We start from the raw sequence: 19,335 nt of genomic DNA, 5'->3' as shown, positions 1-19,335 counted from the left end.
GGACGTTTGGTATATAGGAAGTTCCATGAATGTTTTTGGATGAATGAATGTTGTATGCTCTTGTTTTTGTTGGAAACGCTAATTCAAAGTTCCTCCTGCTGAGTACACTTGTCCTAAGCTTGTTTATGAGTGATGGATTGCTGTATGTAGGATTCACACTTCGAGTCTCTCTGTGTCGTCTTCAGTAGCCAGAAAAGGAGCAGGGTGCAGGGGTGACCTTGAACTTAGGTCTCTGTGCTCAGCAGACATGGTAACTCCTTTGCCTACTTGAGTTAAGAACGAATAAGCCCAGCTGTGTCCCTGTTGTCTTTGCTGAAAGGAGTTCGAAAACTGGTCAGGCTGTGGTTCAGCTTCCTTGAGATAGCCAATGGAAAATTTCCTGCTCCAGGTGGCCCAGAGCTCTGAGTTGACCAAGGTGAAGCTCCCATAGCAATTCTTCTTAAACTTTTATATCTAATGGCAAAGAAATGCAAGTTTAAGAAGAATTGTCTCTGGGAGAGACTGGGGCACATAGCCGAATGGAACTTACAAAAAGAAAAACTTTTCCTTGAAGAGTCTCGTTGTATCTTAAAAGTGCATGCAAATTTAGATTGCAAACCGTAATGTACCTGTTTGTTATAATATAATAAAATAAAATAAAACCAAGCAGAAGTTTCCTACCCATCTTTGGTTAGTATTGAACTGAGTATAATTTCTGGAAAAGTAGCTTGAATTGAAAAGAGCTGACATGGTAAAACCTGGAATGCAGCCAAGGAGCTGTCATGGTACCACACTTTTAGCCATAGTTCCTAAAACCTTGGGTAAGTGTCCCTTACTGAGAGGTTAAGCTACTCAGGTCATGTGATGGTTCATTTTCTGTGTTAACTTGGCTAGACCATGTGACTCAGATATTTCATCAAACATTATTCTAGATGTTTCTGTGAAGTTATTTTTTAGAAAACATTAACCTTTAGATCAGTAGACTTTAAGTAAAGCCAATTACCCTCCATAATGTGGATGGGTGGGCCTCATCCCATCAGTTGAAGGCCATCTCCCTGGGGGAAGAGGTAATTCTGCCAGCAGACTGCCTTCAGACTCAAATTGCAACTCTTCCCTAGGTCTCCAGGCTGCCAGCCTACGCTGCAGATTTTGGACTTGCCAGTCTCCACAATCACAAAGGCCAGTTCTTTAAAATAAATCTCCCTCTCTCTATATGCATGTATCCGATTGGTTCTGTTTCTCTGGAGAACCCTGATTCATATAGGTCATGTGGTGGACAGAAAGGGTAACTGATTCATTGGTCATCAGTCAAGGAAAGAGTCATCAAGACTTCTTTCAGAGAAGAAAAATTACAGCTATGCTATTTTCTACTAATGCTGGAATTTTCAACACGTGTGAGAACTAAGTCATGAAAGCCTCATCGCCTCTGCCATGATGAACTCTGTCAAACTTTCAGACCACATTTTCACCGTAGCAGTTTCATCATTGGTGATGGGACACAGCTTTGCCTGTATTAGATATCTGAGAGAAGTCATTCTAGATGATGTACAATGAAAGTCAATGAACACGGAATTCATTTAAGGAATCCAGTTTTTTACCCTTTGTAAAGATGCCTTTTGTTTACACTTCAAGAGGAAATGGTTATCAATTCAGACCTGAGTTCCTACATTCTGAACAACCCTTCCTAGTGTTGATACCAAGCAATGGTATCAACTCACTGCAAGCTGAGCCAATTAATCACAACGAATTAGAGATTGAGAAAGGAAGTTTATTTAAATTAGCTGGCAAATTGGAAGACAGGAGGCTAATGTCTCAAAGATCCATCTTCAAAGATTACAGAATCTTGAGGCAGTTATATAGGTAAAATGGGCAGTAAGGAGGGGGTCCAAGGATATTGATCTCCAGGGATAATGGGCTCCAGGCAACACATTGTTCCATTCTTCTGTCAGCTGTGATGGATACCTTGTAGGTGTGTTTCCCACCTGTGGTCAGCTTGTTCCTGGACAGAAACTCATAGAACAAAGTTTTTAATTTATCAAGCTACTGGGGAGTATATACATAAGCAGGGGCCATAGATCAAGAGAGCAAGTGAATTTTTTGGAGTACGTGCAGAGCAGCAAGTAGTCACACAGAGGAGGGGCTTGGGCCATTTAGTGTAAAAAGATGGCCTCACTTATGCTCACTTACAGTGTGACAACCATCCTGGGTAGGCTGGGGCTGGGGTTTCCTGCAATATGGGACTTTTCATGCTGAAACAGGAAAAGTCCCATGCAAACTGAGACTATAATCAGTTTACATCTCTTTGCAGTAGACCAGGCTTCAAAATCTCTTCCCTTTTCATTATAAATTAGTCTGAAATAGTGAGTCTCTAAGGCAACAATATTTGCCCTTCTCTTGGTCACCCCATTTAACAAGATAAGAAACTGATGATGTGAACAGTCAGGTAAGGTGGTCTAGGAGAAAGATGCAGTAGCTGCTGGACTTCAGGATGCATGATGGTACACCAAAATTTTTACTGCTGTGACTAGTCTCCATCTCTTATACTGCCTTACTTTTTTTTCTAGTTGACATGCCATTAGTGATGACTCACTTTTTCTCTGACTGTGTAATAAGAAATAAAAAGGACTAATTTTTTAATCAAGTGACATAACCGTGAGCTTCTGCACACAAAGAAATCAGACATGCTGGATCCTGCTTCTAGGTGGACCAGCATCAGCCCTGCAGTCCAGGCATATTTGCATAATCCATTCCCTCTCCAGGATGGCTCCTAAACCAGTGATAACCTCCCTCAGTGCCCTGGTAATGCAAGAGAACCAAATTACCCAAGCACTCTCAGCATGTTAAGATTTTTTACTCTAGCCTCACAAAAAACATATTTTCCAACATGGAAAAGTGAGATTCTTCACATTTCTGTTGCGTATGGATGACGACACCTCTGAGGACAAAACTTTCAAAGTTTTCCTTTTAAATAGTTTGTACAATAAGTGTCCCTGGAAATGTGTGATATACTTAAGGAGGTTGGGGGAGGGATTTAGGGTCGTTCTGGAGGACAATGGCCTTTGCTGTCTGTTCTGTTATCCTCAAGGTTAGGGATGGGATGAAACAAAATATTTTTTGAACTCAGAATCAAAAATGACTGTGTTTGTGGCTAAGATTTATGAAGTGGGTGTGTGTAGCACATTAGTGGGTACAGTTAATTAAAGGGCTAAAGGCTAGAGAGACAATAAAGGATGAACAATTCTGGCTATTAGTCTCAATAAACACAACAAAGATTTCAAATATGTACATAGTGCCCTTGCAACCAATGGAATTAATTGATTAAGTCAACTCTAGACTACAAGGTTCTTGTTTACACATCTTTATAACCCCCTCAGCTCCTCACCCAGCGCCCTGTACAAGGAGATGATCAATAATAACAGTTGATATACTGCCAGCAGCTTTAATTTGTACAAATTAATGAAAATAAATGTGAGGTCTATTGTCACAGTTCCTCTGTGTGTGCTGTATGAACCCAAGAGAATGAGACTAGTATGATATTGACATCCTGGAAATGTGTGTAAGAAACACAAAAGTTATCTCACTGCTCAGGCTGTTCTTTTACATACGAAAAACCATAGCGAAGATTCTTTAACTAGCAAAATGTGAATAAGAAAATCTTAGTTAAGAGGGTGAACATAATAATGTGGAAGAGATAATGAGAGATGGAAACAGAGCCATGGAAATGTTGTTGCCACACAAAAATGGGGTTCTCCTACCTGATGCACATAAACAAGCCAATTAATCGTGGCATCAGCTTTTGGGAGGGAAATCAGCGTTATTCTGCAAGATTGATCTACAGGGAGACAGGGGGCATGTACGCTCAGATCTGTCTCCCTGATTCAGGATTTGGGGCAAAATTTAAGAGGTTAGGGAGAATAGGCTGGCACATGGAAACTCTGGCAGGACAGGTTTTGATTGGTGGGCTTCAAGCATTTGTGGTAATGTTATAAATATTTACGATAAGGTTCTAAATATTTACGATGATGTTCTAAACATTTATGGTAAGGTGGGGTAGGAATTTTAACACCAGATCTTCCTGAATGATGGACCTCTTGCTTCTGACAAGAATCCAACTTTTAAGTTCCGGTCTTGTCCCAGTCCTTTGGTTCTGTGGGGAGGAGAATCTTTGGTTCCTTGTTCATTTCAGGTCAAGATTTCTTCTTCTGCACATGCTTTGGCTACATGACTTTGCAAATTTCCTGAAAGGCAATTCATAATCACTCTGTTGATAAGATGGGGTCAATTGAACTGGTCCTGTAGTGCCCAAGGTTACAGTGTCTGTTGGAGAGAGGGGACACATTTCCATCATCAAGACAAGACTGGGTAGCCAATAGGATCTGGGAGTAAAGGAGAAGAAGGAGTCTAAGATGACACCAAGGTTTTAAGCAATGATATCAGTTATTACAGTGTGGATATGAGGGATTGGAAGGCATTTTAGGAAATGCAATACAGAGGACTTCAAAGACTTGGAAATATTCTCTTTGTTTAGCTGAATCCTGACTGTTATTACTCTTTAAATAATAAATACAATAAATTATAGCATTTATTATATACATTTTTGATTTGATATATTTTGTAATTATAAAATATTTTAAGATTCTACATTAAAATAGCCATTCAAACATTAATTAATTCATTTATTCATAATATATTGTGAGCACATGTTAAGTGAGAGGTGCTGGGCTTAGAGTATGGAAAATAGTCATTGTCTTCAAGGAGAGCAAAACCTAGTGACAGAGTTCTTGCCACTAGGATTCTGGGCTCTGCTTGGTGAAACGCGGTTTTCTTAGGGTGTAATAGCATTGAAATGTATGAGTGTTTTGTAGTTCCTGGAACTGAACTTTGTCACAGACCAGAGCTTTCCTTATTCACGGTGACGACCCATAGTGCCAAGCATCGCCGGCATATAGTAGATGTATAATGATATTTGTTGAAGGGAGGGTGGGAGAGAGGCAGGAGGGCAGGGGGAAGGCTCACCCCTTGGAAATCAAAGAGATGCTTGGGCATCAGCAAGATGCCCCTGTAGACTCATGTCCCCTGCAGCACCAGGGTTTCCTCTGTCCTGTGTACTTTTTCTTTGCCGCCTTCTCATTTCTCCGCCCTAGTGACGTCACTGAGAGCCTGTTTCTTCCCTAGACGCTCTCTGGGGCTAACCACGTGGAGGAAATAATGGCGCTCTTCTGGGAGACCAGGAAGAGCTGAGCCTTTTTCTCTTCTTCTCCTCTCTGTCCTCAGGCAATATTTTCTTTTCAAAATCCTCTGCTATCCTCCACATTCCAGCGCACTTAAGTTTGCTCAGCGGGCACAGAATGCTCTTTTCTCTCTTAGGGTGTTGTAGCTAATGAATCAATTTAGAAATCAACCAGAGAGTGCAAATGTTTGATAAGTAACAGGTATGGGCTTCATTTTAACAGTTCCCTGAGCCCAAATATGACTTTGAACTTGTAGGTTCATATTTGAATTCATTTAATTCAAATATTCAACATGTTTTTGAGGTGATGTTGCTGACTCAGGAAAGGCAGGTCTGCTCCTTCTGTGAAGGTGACCCAGTGACTAAATTGGTATTAGACTGCAGATTAGGTCACATGTCCTTGAATCAGTCATCAGCCTGGTGGTGACGTAATTCTGATGTGAAAACAAGGTTAGAAATATTGAAGCTTTTCCAGCCGTTTGGAACATCTGTTCATGATCCAGCATGCTTTTGAACTTCAAGTTCTCATCAGCTTGTTTTCACTTGTGTCTGTAGCCAAGTAAGGAGTGACTTAAATAAGAAACTTAGAGGGCACCATCTTATCCCTAAAGGTCTGCACCCTGCCTCAGAAAGGGCAGTTGTAAAGGGCCTAAATTCATTTGACCTGCTCTAAGCACTTGGTTTAATTGAGAATAGAGTTCAATGCTTAGAAATCCTTTCCTTTCTGGAACCCTTTCTTGAATGGATGGCCTCCATCTTCCTCTCTTTTCTAATCTGTTCAAATAATGAAATTGGCGGAACACATTTATTTGCATGAAATCCAGTTACTCTCCTGGAGAAACATACCACCTGCTGCCTTCAAGAAAAGAAGTTTCCGTGGCATGAAAATATCACTGTTGTTTTTTCTTTTTAATAATTTTATTGCCTGGGCCAGCCTGGTAGCGTAGTGGTTAAGTTCAGCGTGCTCTGCTTCCAAGGCTGGGTTCGCAGATTCAGATCCTGGACATGGACCTACACCACTCACCAAGCCATGCTGTGGAGGCATCCCACATACAAAGTAGAGGAAGATTGGCACAGATGTTAGCTCAGGGACAATCTTCCTCAAGCAAAAAGAGGAAGACTGGCAACAGGTGTTAGCTCAGGGCCAATCTTCCTCACACACACACACAAAATAATAATAATAATTTTATTGCCAAAGTATGTGTTTTCTTAAATTAATAATAAAAATATTTGTTGAGTACTTACTACGTGCCAGATACTGTACTAGGGTTTCATATACTTTAATTTCAATATTTAACTTGTATATTTTTATTTAACCCTCAAAAATATCCTGCAATGTATTATTTACCTTGTTTTACAGAGGATGAAACAGAAACTCAGAGGGTTGGAGTAACTTGCCCAAAATCACGTTGCTATTAAGTGCCCAAACTTGTATTCAAGTTTAGTCTCTGGGTTCACAGGCTGTTCATTCTCCACCATGCTAGTGCCACATCAACTGTTTCCTTGTTCATTTGGCCTCGTTCCTGTTCTGATCACAAATCAAATCAATCCTCAATCATACGATTTAGCCAATTTAGGTAGACATAAGCTATGACCATTTAAGGAGAACAGCTAGCAATATTTGAACATTATGTACTGGGCACTGTGATATGCATTTACACATATCTTCACAACTGGGTGCTACATATGTGGGAGGGCTGGAAAGAGAGAAAAAAAATAAAAGAAGTTTCCAGAAATTTTTAACTGTTGGTAGATGGGCAATAAAAACTTTTTAAGTTATCAAACCGTTTCCTCTGCATTTCTGAGTGTCGGGCACTGCGGAGAGGGGCATCAGTGTAAGAAAGATGCATTCAGTCCTGCTTAGTTGGTTTCTCAGCACCACCCAAAAAAACAATGTGACTCTGATGGTATATGTCAGAGATCTTCAAACAAGAACCGGTTGCTGCTCTGGAATATTCATTTTCTTCCTGACCACTTTCAGTTAATAGAATGAAAGTTAAAAGCATCAAACTCATGCAAAAGCTTTTATGAAAATGAAAGTATCAAACAAATGGATCTTTAGAAAAATCCAAGAGTTGATTCATGCTAATAATATTAGCTCCAATTATACTTAGCCTTTTCAAATAAGGCCCTTGCAAATAGATAAGAGAGTACTGCTTCCATTTCCGTTCCTCTCCCCACCACCCTCCCTCTCTACGAAGAATGACTCATTGATTACTCAGTGGCCCAAACAACAAGTCAAGGGATCAACAAAAGAACAGAAGAAAGATGGTGCCTTCCTCTCTTCCTCCTTAAGTGCTGACACAGAGGTCTCCCAAGGGAGGCTGAAATTGGTCAGGATGTCGAATTCTCTCTATCTGGCAAATTTCATTCTTTTATACTTATTGTCTTCCTCTCCCAGTTGTCTTTCTTTGCGATTAAGTAAAAATAAATGTTAGCACCGTTAGGAGGCTGAGATTATTCCACGGCGCATACTAATTCACCCTGGTCTGTCTGCAATGTGTTTTCAAATGCCAAGCCCAGCTCATTTCATTTCTGGATCTTTAGAAAACACTATTTATAACTCTAGTTGTCACCCCGTTGGAGACACTTTGTATAAGTGATAATGAACCTTGCCGTGTTTATACAAGAGGACGCGTCTCAGTAAATCACATCCTTCCCTTTGCATAACATTAGTGTTATTCAGCCAGCCTGGAAGATCTGTAGGTTGAGTGGGAGAAGGAAAAAACAGTTTGCAGATATCTGGTAACTAACCATAGAGGCCTCATAGTTTTTTTTTTTTCCTAGCATGAATCACTTGTCAGAGGAAATTATGTTGATAACTTTCATGCAGTTACATGGATAACAAATTAACACACCCAGTCACTGTATGCATTAATTTGTAGGGATGCAAGTCCGCTTTCCTGATGTTCCTTAATATCCGTCTGGGTAATAACAATTTCCACTATGGAGCAGAAACAATAGGGAGGCCTCTCTCACCTGTCTGGAAACTGACACCTTTATTTCCCTATTTTCTATTTCTATTCCCATCCTGAGATTGCTGGTTGTTTATGACATTATTACTGTTTACAACATAATGATTCTTCATAGATTAAATGCGGTTTACCTGGGGTTGTGAGAGGCGGGTCAGAAGGCATGTAAATAGACACCGTATCGCTAATGAATGGTAGGCCTACAGCTACCTATCTTGAAGGAAAGGCAGGGTGCAGAGTAGCAATTTAAGTCCTACGTACAGGGCTAACTTATTCATTTTCTAAAATGAATTAGCAGTCAATTCAGTAAAACAACTGGTTTGATGAATTTTCAAGTTTGTCTCGGCTAATCTAATCAACCAAGTCTGCAAATAATCAAGCTTATTCTTTGTATAATCGTAAGCCCAATAATTTTTTTCAGTGATGTCTTTATCATTTTGGTTTTATGTACAAATCAAAATGGCAGTTACTTTGACAATTGTAAACTCAATTAACAGCTTGACCAAAAAAATCCTAGTCATTTTATTCATAAATCTGCAATCATCACTCAGCTGGTAATTGTTTGTATACAAACCAAATGGTACCATCCAGAATATTCCTAGTTAACAGTTAAACTCCAGCCCCCACCCCCTCCCACCATGACTCCATGATGCAGGATGAAGACAAGTCTATTCAAAAAAAATTTTTAGACTCAACATACTTGAAATGTCTCATAACAGGAAAAGTTGTTTGGGGCAATTTAATATCATATTAACTAACTCTGAGGGGAGAAAAGGTTTTTGTTTTTATTTTTGTCTTTTAACTTTGTGGAGTTCAGGCTTTTGTGGTAAAAATTCATCAAAGTTTGTCACATGAGTAATGAATTAACATATTGTGTTAAACTAAACTATACATTAAGAACATACAGAAAATAACTCACAGTCTAAGGAGTTGGTTCAATTCCTGGAAGACAATTGGTTGTAAATTTATGGGGCAGTCCTCTTGGGGGCGGTCAGAGGGGGTATGAGCAAGGGCAAACAAGAGACAAAGAATGCCCAAGATTTCAATTACCTGATGCAGTAAATATGGAATTCATGATCATTTGGTCAAGAGGTTGGGCTGAACTTTATCTTCATAGGTTAATCACAAAATATTTGACTAAGATATGAAACAACATGAAACTGTTTAAGATGTTAAAAAACTTTTTAAATCACTCATTATACATAAATATTTCATATGTCCTAGTTATATGTGATCCTTAAATAGTCCTTAAAGCAAGGTCACCTGACTTTCACTAGCCTATCTTTTGTTGGTCTATTTCAAGTTACTGTATGTTCCTGAAACGCAGAAACTGGACTTCTGAAGTCTTCTAAAATCCAGACTTGCCTTTCTCCCCATTCATGTGTATTATGAAATTTTATTTTAATAATTCTTCTCTGGTCCGTGATTGGAGTGGAGCAGAACTCAGCACATCTGTTTTAGGTCGATTTCCGTGGAGTTCGGGTTCCATTGTACGTAGTCTTTCTATAGGACCAAAGGAAGAGTTATGAGGGGATTTCCTTCCAAGGTCACTTCACCAAGTGACCCCTTCACTGTCATTGTAGGAGGTTCCCAGATTTTCTAGGATCACCTTAGACTTTCTGCTTCTCAGTTATTCCTACATGTTGATGCTAAAATCACTCCACCAAACATGCTCATTTATCATCGTATCATAACCAGCATTAAATTTCTCAAGTCACTGCCAGGGACTCCATGCATCCGTCTTCTCGTCTTCACTCCCTGCCCCATCCAGGCAAATTTGCTAGCAGCTCTTCTTGCTTCTTTTCTGCCTCTTCCTAAACCATGCTTTTATTCCAGCTGTCTCTACCTCCCGTTGAAATAGTAAGTCTCTTCTGACAGAGCTTAAAGATTTATATGCAACTGCCTACCACTCCAAGTAAAGAGGTGAGGGCATGTAAAGAGAGGAAGCATGGGTCAAAACTGATCATCACATGTGATTCAGTGAATCATTGCCTGAAACACAAAATAGCACAGATTGCCCTGGATGAGGCTAAACGAATTATTTTCATTCCTCAAACTACAGTTTACCCATGTGCTATCAAAAAACTACACATAGCTTCTACTCATAATAGAGGATGATGCTTTTTTCCAAGTTTGGAAGCAAGATGAGCCATCCATAGTTAATATTTAAAATCAAATCCAAAATTATGGTCAGAATAACGTTCTATTCTCACTGACAAAATCTTGATTTTTTAAAATAACAATAAAAATACACAGTAGGTGCACTGACTGAAGAGCAACCAGGCTTTGATCTTAGAGCTGTGGCATATAGTAAGTGGTCAGGAAATATAAGTCACTATCGTTACTTCACATTTATTAATTTATTTTATCCTTGCAACTACCCTATGATGTAGATTCAAAACTATCCCATTTAGCAGATGTTTTAGTTTCCTAACAAAATCCCACAGACTTGGTGGTTTAAACAATGGAAATTTGTTTTCTCATAGTTCTGGAGGCTGGAAGTCCAAGATCAACATGTTGGCGATTGGTTTCTTCTGAGGCAGCTCTCCTTGGCTTGTCGTTGGCTGCCTCCTTGCTGTGTCCTCACACGGTCTTCCCCCTGTGCGTGCCTGTGTCCTAATGTCCTCTTCTTCTTCTTCTTCTTTTTTTTTTGAGGAAGATTAGCCCTGAGCTAACATCGGATGCCAATCCTCCTCTTTTTGCTGAGGAAGATTGTCCCTGGGCTAACATCTGTGCCCATCTTCCTCTACTTTATATGGGATGCTGCCACAGCATGGCTTGAAAAGCGGTGCGACGGTGCACACCTGGGATCTGAACCTGGGCACCCCGGGCTGCTGAAGTGGAGCTCGAGCACTTAACCGCTCCCCAGCGGGCCGGCCCCTCATCTCCCCTTCTTATAAGGACAACAAGCCATCTTGGATTAGGGCTCACATTAATGACCTCATTTAACCTTAATTACCTTTATAAAGACCTATCTCCAAATACATTCTGAGGTACTGGGGGTTAGGAATTCAACATATGAGTTTTGAGGGGACACAATTCAGCCCATAACAGCAGATGAAGTAACTGAGGCACTTCCAGAGGGAAGCCGTGGTTCCAGGAGGTCAGGCTCCGGGGCTGCATTCTCAACCACTGCACTGTCATGTACTGGATGAAATGTAATGCCAAGATAAGTGCTTTCAGATCCCCGATTGGAGATATCTCAATATATTTTAATTTCTATGTAATTGGTGTTAATTAAAATCATCAGGAAATTAGATGTCTGAGTTCACTTTTTTTCTAGTTCATTAAGTATTGAGCATAATATTTTTGACTTCATACTCGTTTAAAAATCTAGGCCGCGTGTTTCGTTTCTTCCTTTACTACATAGACTTTGTGACAATGACTGAAATCTTGTTTTGTGATTGAGGACTTTGATGATTTGTGAGCAGGGTGGGTTTTCTGAGTATTCCTTTGAATTGTACAGTGATGATGATAGAAGATGTGAGAGACTGAGTGAACCCAAAGACATAACATCTTCTTGTCACTGCCTCTTTCTCGTAGGATGAATGTATACATATATACACATATGTGGTTAACTGAGGCTGTTGGTAGGTTAATCCTTATTTGAAGATTTTAGTCCTATCTAAAAATATAGAGGTTTTGTGGGCATCTAGTTCTACAAATTATTGTGTATTTTTCTTGATGACATTTTCTTTTGCCAGCAGAAAAATTCCCATACTCACAGGAAACGATTATTCTGTAGCCATGGTAACAAGTAGCCATCAAAATGGGTTTTAAAACTGCTTATTAAAAGAAAAGACAATCCCATAGCCATGAAGCTATCAGAACTAGTTTTAGCTATTGAATCAATAAACAACTCATGCCAGTGAACGTGCTTCTGAAAGCCAACTAATCACCGTCAGCCTTTCGCTTTGGAAAGTCAGCCAACAGGGACTATTGGACTCCCTTCAATAAGCAGGCTTCGGAAAGTGAACCCATCAACTGGTCTCACCTGAGTAACTATGCTTCTCCAGCTGACGTCACCCCATTCCTGCCTCTGAAAGCCTGCCAGTCCGGAAGTCCACCCTTCCCAGATACACTAGATCAGATCAGTTACCTACTCTTCTCAGAGGGCTTGTGCCCATCCAGCAGAACTCTCCCTGACTTAAGGAAGTAATAAACTCAGCTTCATGGTTTGTCATTGTTCTTTGTTTAAGACATTGAGCAATGGTCTCATCTTTGACACTTTATTGCTTTCTAGTAACATGAAATTATTGACTTTTCTCATGCCCATCTGGCTCTCCTTTAAGTCCCTTTGTGGTAGACCATGTGGAACACATGACAACTTGTCCTCCTTAACTCCTTCATTCCAACTGTCTTCTTTCCTGATTGATCATCTCAAGCATTAGGCATAAGTACATGACTCATCTTCCTGTGGTATTATACAGGACTATATCTCTAACTTCCCATTTCTGCAAAGTGGCAGTTTAGAGAGAACGCTCCCAGTTTGGCACACCTAAAAATGCTGTGCAAAAACTCAACCTCTCACATCTTTTATAAAGCATGGTTGAGCTGGGAGAAAGTGAAAGAATTTCTTAGGGTCTTTCTAGAAACCTCATGAAAGTACAAATACAAAAGAGCAAGATAGTGCTGGAGCCACTTTTTGCCCTGAGGGGATCAGATCAAACTTGGTGCCTACTTCCTGAGTTTTAATGGGACAAATGGACAGGAACAGGAGACAAAGAAGACTGAACCAAATAGGGAAATGCAGTCAAGTCAGAGTTCTTGCATAAAACTAACATCCCTAAAGTGGACAAGTAGGAAAAACTTGCCCTGCTGATGAAGATGTTGCAGACATGTATACCCTGTCTCGAGCTGGGCTTTCAGTGAATTGGAGGAAATTTCCACTTATCATTTCTAACCACAAGCCTGAAATTACAAGCGTTTGGGACCAAAGTCCGTCTGCCTGTTTGACTGTAGAAAATTTAGTTCACAGTAGTCTTGAGTTGGTAGTGCCCCCAGAAGGCTGGCAGAGGCAAATGCAAACACCCTTTAGAGAAACACAATTTGAACTATGGCTTCAAAGAATTTCCGTAAATAAACTTCCAAGAACATGAGTTCATCTTTTTAAAAAAATTAAGCAGAAACAAGCCACCATAAACAAAAGACAGCAGTGAAAACAAAGCACAGAATTGGACTTACAAAGCCAGTATATGTGAAAACGATCAGAAACAGAACGTGGAGTGGGTATGTTTGATATATTTTAATAAAAGAAAGTATTGAAAATATGATGAAGAAACGAGAGATCAAAATTTACTAGGTGGATTTGAAAAGAACAAAATGGAACTTCCTGATATGAAAAATACAATAATTGGAAGGCAGGGAGGCCATACTCGGGGGAAGTATTGAGGGCACCTCTCTGCATGAAAGAATGCCGGGTCTCCAGCGCACATTTATACGGCTGGCTTCTCCCCAGGTGAAACAGGGAAATCAGGGAAGCTGATGTGAAAGGAAAAGTCCTGATGCTTCATTTACACTAAGAGTCAGAAACCCACGGCAGTCCATAGCTGTTCTGTGGTTTGGTTTTTATTGTCAGGCACTCATTCTTTCCTCTTATTGTGGGACCCCTCAAGAGTCTAGGTCGTCACAGCTGGGCCCTCTCCTCCCCAATACATAGGGCAGCAAACTGGGCATGCTACAGTGGAAATGATCAATCTCTGAGAGATCCCATGTCTTGCCCTTGGAATACAGGCCACCAGAATGATTTCCTTTACCTGACTCACTATGTTTTACCCTACTACTGGAAAACATGTCTATTGTCTTTTGTTGGCCGTCGCCAAAGTTGCATGCATTATTAATTGACAAATATGTCTTTTCATCTCTCACCCTGTTGTCCTAGCTCTGGTCCTCATCACCCCATTTGTATCTTCTGCAAGTGTTTTCTAATTGGTCTAACTCTCTGTAGTCTTGTTTTGCTCAAATTCTTCCTGTGTAAAACTGCTAGGATGATCTATATAAAATGCAGATCCGACCACACCACTCTTCTTGACAATAAAAGTCATAGATTTCCCATTGTCTACGGTCTAAGAGACCTAACTCCTTAATGTGGACTTCCATGGTTTGGCCCTCCATGGGGGTCCCCGCCTGTTTCTCTAATTCCATGTCCCACAAATCCCTACTTTATTCGTCAACACTCCCAACTTCATTTCCTTACACACTCTGTTCCATTTCTCACCTTCATACCTTTTCTCATGCTGTCTCCTCTGGCCTGAATCCCTGGCTGATTCTAAGTTAACATTTAAGACTGAGATTATTCCACTTTTTCCAGGAAGCTTTTCCTGACACCCATCCCATGTCCTACTGGGTTAACAGCTCTCTGCAGTCCTTCTATGTATGGAGCACATATTCCTATCAGTGTACTAGCCAGATAACACTGTAGTCATGTGTTCACGTGTTTGATTTCCTCATTGCTATGTGAGCTCCACATTCATCTAAGGGTCTACAGAACTAGCCTGGTACCTACCATTTAGTAGGAGCTCAATGAATAAATTGTTACCCTTTCTCTGAGACTCTATTACCTGAGAGAGAGACCTTTTTGAATGAATACTCCCGAGGATCTAGTTGATCTCCAAACCCTGGACGTTCCCAGTATGGCCTATGATGCAACAACCAAGTTCAGAAGAGACATACCTTGTCACTTGATACCTTGTGTATTGCTGCTACATACGCTCACTTTTCATGCATTTTGTTTTTCTTCATGATGACACTAGAGAAAGTTATAGGAACTGGGGTAGCCAGTATCCAAATGGCCTCCAACGATCCCCACGCTGTGGTCAATCCTTATGAAGTCGCCTCCTACATTAAAGAGGATGACCCATGTAACTAATAAGGTGTTGTGAAAATGACAGTGTGTGACTCCTAAGGCTCAGTCATAAAAGACATTGTGGTTGCAGCCTCTTGCTCTTGGATCATTCACTCTGGCAGAAGCCAGCTGATGGGTCATGAGGCCACTTATATGCAGACACACAGAGAGGTCCAAGTGGTGAGAAACTGAGGCCTGCTGCTAGCAGTTATATGAGTGAGCCATTTTGGAAGTGGGTACTCCAGCCGCAGTCAAGCCTTCAGATGACTATAGCCCCAGCTACCATCTTGTTTGCAACCTTGTGAGAGATTCTGAACTAGGATATCCACTCCCCACCCCCCTGCAAATTCCTTACCAACAGAAGCTATGTGAGATGATAAATGTCTACTCTGGTTTTAAGCCACGAAGTTATGGAGTAATTTGTTATGCAACAATAGATAACTGATACAGGGACCACGCATTATGCTTTTTGAATTTCCCTGTATGTCTTCTCAATATATCTTCGTATATAGGAAGTGATTGCTAAATATGATTTTTAATATACAAACATGTATACAATGAGCCAATTACCTGTCAAGTAGCTGAGGTAAAACTTTATTTTCCTTGAATTGTGGCCAGAAAAGAAAAGTACACCGCTTACCATGAGATAGTCTGTGGGCACATGTGAATTTTCCATTAGAAACACTTATTTCTCATTTAAGTGAAGTTACTGAATTTAGGATGAGATGATGTCACTCTGATGGCTGCTCTTACTCTGTCCCAGTATATTATGTTATCCTACCTCTCCTGTATATGTTCTTAATATAAATAAAGCTCCTAAAGTTCTAAATATAAATAAAGTTCTTAATATAAATGACTTTATAAGCTAGTCATCACTTAAGATCAGAAAAAAACATTCTGCTTGATTTTGAAGAATAATTCACACAATGGGAAACAATGAAGTGTGGGGATAGTGTTCCACTGATTAGCTTATTCATTCATGAATTCTTTATTCCACAAATATTTATTAGTGAAGGTATGGGCTTGGTGCTGTGAGAAAACACAGAGCAGAAGCAGATTAATGAAGTGGAAAGAACATGGTCCCTGGAATCAAACGGGCCTGAGTTCAGTTTTTTGTAGTATTTGAGGTGGCCCAAGAAATAAGGCTGCTTCCCAGCCTGGCTGTTGAACCACCTGGGAGATAAGACAAAGTAAGATGACATACAGGAGCCAGTATATCACCGCCTTAACTGGTGAAATGATTTGAGAGAACGTGGCTTACATCTGTGAGCAAGTTGAGTTCTTATTCAGAACTTCAGAATTAGGCGGACTTTTACGCCACTCACTCAATGGGAGATGGGATAGAATGGAACTTGTGTTCTTTGGGCACTCCCAAGAAAGAAGGAATAGAAGGATCAGCAGAACAGTTCCTTACTCCCGAACCCCCAACAGGCATACTCCCTCCTTGAGGCATAGCGAATGCCAGGGTGATGAAAGGCAGGGGCTATGCTAGGACACTCCATGTGCATGAAATGAAGCTCTAGGAGTGAAGGAGGACACACCATTAAAGGTGTGCCCACTCCCCATCCAGGAGCAGATCAGCCGGCTCTCAGGAGAGACTTACTCCCACCCTCCTGATGCTGCTCTCAACACCAACCACTGTCTTTTGTGCACCCCCTGAGATCTCCTGGGCAGTGTAGATTTTGCTCCCAGAATTCTCTGGAATGAATAAGAAAGGGGCATCGATGAAATCAAAACCAAGGCCACTCCGAACCCAAGGCTGAAAATGTAATCCTGCCTCCATTTCCATTCCAAATTGTCGTCAGCCACGTTGTCCAATTCAGCTCATTCCAGTATCTCGAATTCAGAGAGTCTGAGTTGAAATTAAAGGACAACGTTAATAACAAAGTATAATCATATAGTACAACAAATAGATATCCCGAATTTGACTCCAAACCTCTCCTATTATAAATTTCCTAGCAGGAAATTAGAGTCCAAAGATGAAATCTCCTTGCAGGTTAAAGTTCAAACATACACAGGAATTAGTGTCTGAAAGTAAGTTCTGTTTTCCGTGTGAGTTAAAAATTCAAAGATATTACAATCCCCTCATCCCTCAATTTCTTATTCTGGCTGTCTTAGCCAGAGGGTTCTCATTGTCTAGGTTCTCATTGTCTAACTTTTCATCTCAGTACACCTTTAAACTCTGAACAGTTGTTGAGAACACCAAAGTACTCATCAATATTTATTATGTCAGAAATTGACTGAGACATTTAAAAATACTTTAATTCTTTAAACATTGCAAAATAAACCCATTACAATTTAACATAGATAACATGTAATTATTAAAAACAATATTTTTCAAAACAAAAAACAGTGAAAAGGGGGCATTTTTTTTTACGTTTGCCAATTTTTTTCACGTTTGGTTTCATAGAAGACATCTGGATTCTCATATTCGCTTCTGCATTCAATCTGTTGCAATATGTTCTTTTGGTTGAAGAATCTAAAGAAACTCTAGCCTCATACAGATATGCAGTTGGAAAAGGAAGGTGTATTTTCATACTTATTTCAGATAATAGTGGATTTTCTTCTTTGATATTACACTGATAATTGATGAGTACTAGTTTCTTAAAGGTTAGTTTCAACGTGGAATCTGAAACCGCATCAGTGCACTCTTTATACTTTGTTACATTAAAATCCATTGGACTGGGCCGGCCCCGTGGCTTAGCGGTTAAGTGCGTGCGCTCCGATACAGGCGGCCCGGGTTCGGATCCCGGGCGCGCACAGACGCACTGCTTCTCCGGCCATGCTGAGGCCGCGTCCCACATACAGCAACTAGAATAATGTGCAACTATGACATACAACTATCGCCTGGGGCTTTAGGGGAAAAAAAAAAAAAATTAAAAAAATTAAAAAAAAAAATTAAAATCCATTGGACTATCTTGCATTTTGAAAGGATCTTTTATCCATGCATAATTTTGTTAATATCATATTTTGGTCATTTGGAAAATGCTGGTTCACTAAGTGAGGCAGATCTCCTGAATGTTGACATATTTCACTATACAATATCAAAAAATCACATTTGTTAATATCACTACCCATCTCATCAGAAAAGTCTTTAAGATTAAGAAAGTATAGAGCTTATGGTGGTGTATACACGTTTTTAAAAATTCTAATTTTTGCTTGAATTTTCCCATTGGTGACAGTTATTGTCAGCTGTTTTCCTTGAACTGACAGGCTCTCTGCTCATTTTTGAGCAAATAGTTGCCAAATACCCAAGTTTGAATAATAGTAATTTCTTTAAATAAAAAAGGTGTCCATAAAAAAAAGGCTAGTTCAGCTCTGAATTCAGACAATTGTACAAGTGCCTGTCCTCAAGACAACCTTTATACTTTCATCCATAGCAAATGTATTCCATGTGGTCTTTCCATTTTGTCACGTAGAATATTAAAAGGATGTGTTCTCAAGGGATGAGATTTAATAAAATTAATAATTTTTACAGTTTTGTCAAGGACATTCTTAAGGAAAAGTGGATTTAAAAAATTTTTTTGTTAGTGTGTGGTGGTGAAGAATTCAATGACTACTTGTACAATTGGGTGCCACACCTTGATTTGTGCTAAAGTGTCAGCAGTTTATACACCCTTGTTTTTGCACCATTACTGCACACGTCAACAAATGAAAAAAGCAAATACCATCTTACTCCTATTAAGAAAACAGTTTTGACCTGGCAGACCCCCTGAAAGGGTTGGAGGCCATCCTTTGATGTCTGAGGTCTGGGGAGATGCCTGGGCTGGTTCTACCTGGAATGGACACCGTTCCTTTCAGGCTTCAGAAGCGGCATTTGTTCAGTGAAAAGTCACCGAGTGCTTTTCTTTTTAAAGAGTTTAAAGAGGGAGTAGGACACACCTAAGTATCACAGCCCTGACCCACACCTACGAAATTGAGAAATGCAGCCACTTTCTAAGTCCAAGGGCAGCTCTTCTCGGCAAAACCAGGTTTCTAGAACCCAGGAAGTAGCAGAGAACCAGACAAATCTGGGAGAAGGTACTTGGAGAAAATTGTGCAGCTTCTGTCTTCTCCAGACTGTGCTAGTCATCTGGAATCCACGAACTCTGAACTTAAACTTGATTGGGAAAAAGTTCTCCTAGCAAGGGCATTTACCACATCTAGAGAACAATCCACACGTGCACATCTCCACTCTCAAAAAGCGGCCTTTGAAGCATTGCTGCCTTCTTGCAAAGTTTAGAAATCTGTAATTATTGTAACTCCATCTAGTAGATCCATAACCTACCAATCTGCACTTCCCGTTTGCTTTGCTGCTGGTGCCTGGCACT

This window comes from Ceratotherium simum, chromosome 18, assembly GCF_057802395.1.
Source record: "Ceratotherium simum simum isolate JZ-2026a chromosome 18, ASM5780239v1, whole genome shotgun sequence".
In the NCBI taxonomy this organism is placed as follows: domain Eukaryota; kingdom Metazoa; phylum Chordata; class Mammalia; order Perissodactyla; family Rhinocerotidae; genus Ceratotherium; species Ceratotherium simum.
The sequence above is the reverse complement of the archived record's forward strand: the minus strand, read 5'-3'. Positions refer to the sequence as shown.